This window comes from Propithecus coquereli, unplaced genomic scaffold, assembly GCF_000956105.1.
Source record: "Propithecus coquereli isolate 6110/MARCELLA unplaced genomic scaffold, Pcoq_1.0 Scaffold121, whole genome shotgun sequence".
Classification (NCBI taxonomy): domain Eukaryota; kingdom Metazoa; phylum Chordata; class Mammalia; order Primates; family Indriidae; genus Propithecus; species Propithecus coquereli.
The window spans coordinates 1,978,264-1,979,962 of NW_012136192.1; the positions used below are offsets into that span (position 1 = coordinate 1,978,264).

Below are 1,699 nucleotides of genomic sequence, written 5' to 3' on the forward strand. Positions count from 1 at the left end.
ATTTGCCCAGCTCGGTCTGGCACTTTGTGTTCTAACCCCGACCCACTTGGCCGTTTCCTGAATATCTCCAGGCTATTCACGCAACTTTTTACCCACAGCTCACTCTGTCTTATTTTCCTGGAATGTTCTTTTTCTGTGGCTGCCAACATCCTGCTGCACCTTCAGGCTCATATCAAGAAATGTGTCCTTCACAAATGCCATCTTGTCCTCCTGACCCTGTCTAACTACTGCTGTTGCTTCACGTTGCTTTGCTTTTGTTACTTTTCCTGTGGGTTTCACCTAGGTCCTCCCTATGTTGGTAGAACATAGCACATCATATGCCTAATTTTATTCTCCAAGCACCAAGCTGACCATGTGCTACACATGGTAAGTGCTTGGTGAATGAACAAAAGAGATACTTCTATAGGTCTGAGAACATGTTAAATGCTTATAGTGTAAGATGAGAGCATTATCTCCCATCCTCCAGTATTTAAAGAAAGATATATTGAAAAATAGAAACTAATGAAAATAAATCTCGTTAGAGTAAATTTGAATATTCTTTGATCAAACCGTGTCCCTTAGAACTTCATGACGTTCTAAGGAAGTTTGATACAACCTGGACATTCTTCCATGTATTATTCATTAAGTGACTTCTCTGCAAGCCGGCACTGTTCTAGATGCTAGGGATCCAGCAATAAACCCAACAATAAACAAATAAATAAGGAAATGTAGAGCATGTCAGATGGTAATAAATGCTCTGGGGGTGGGGAGAAAATAAAGTACTATGGAGAACAGGAAAACCTGGGGCTGGCGTGAGCAATGTAATTGTATCGACAGGGGTCAGAAAAGGTGAATGCAAGGAGGAGGTAAGTGAGGGAGCGAGCTATGCAGATATCTGGGAACAGAGCATGCTAAGAAAGGGAACCGCAAGTGCAAAGGTCCTGAGGCAGGGGTGTGCTTGGCATTCAAGGAACAACAGGAGGGCCAGGGTGGTTGCAGTTCATGGAATAAGGGGGAGAGAGGCAGACAAGGAGATAGATCATGGAGGTCATGTGCAGTGGAGCTGGTGCAGATTAGGTAGGGCTTTTTTAAGCAATTGAAGGACTTTGGCTTTTTTTTCTTTTTTAAGAGTTCAACTTTTTATCGAACATGTTATAAAAGAGATTTAGTGAAAAAGATCAAGGCCCATGTCATCATCAGACTCCTCAGATTCTTCTTTCTTTGCTTCCACTTTCTTCTCCTCAGCTGTGGCAGCAGCAGCGGAGGGGGCAGGACTTCCTGCTGGGGCAGCACCAGCGACTAGAGCAGGTCCACCAGCCCCTACATTGCAGATGAGGCTCCTGATGTTGACACTGGCCGGGGCCTTTGCGAACAAGCCAGGCCAAAAAGGTTGACATTTACACCAGCTGCTTTAATGAGGGCATGGCATTTATCCTCCGTGATGGTCACCTCATCGTCGTGCAGATGAGGGCCGAGTAGATGCAGGTGAGCCCGGAGACGGAGGCCATGGCCTGAGCCAGTACAGGGCTGGTGCTGCTGGGCGCAATGCTAGTCGCCGGATGAAGTGAGGCCCTCACCCCAACGTGGCCTTAGCTTCCTTGGAAGGACCGAGCACCTTGGCAGCAGCTCAGGAAAGGGGACTTTGGCTTTTAGTGAGCAAGACAGCAGCCATGGAGGGTGGTGAGTGGACGAATGCCATCATGCTCTAACCTCCATATTA

At 46.9% G+C, this 1,699-nt stretch overlaps 1 pseudogene; it reads right to left on the minus strand.

Moving 5' to 3' along the window:
• Window positions 1–1,144: 1,144 nt before the first annotated feature.
• Window positions 1,145–1,487, minus strand: LOC105827483 (annotated as a pseudogene).
• Between the last annotated feature and the right edge of the window lie 212 nt (window positions 1,488–1,699).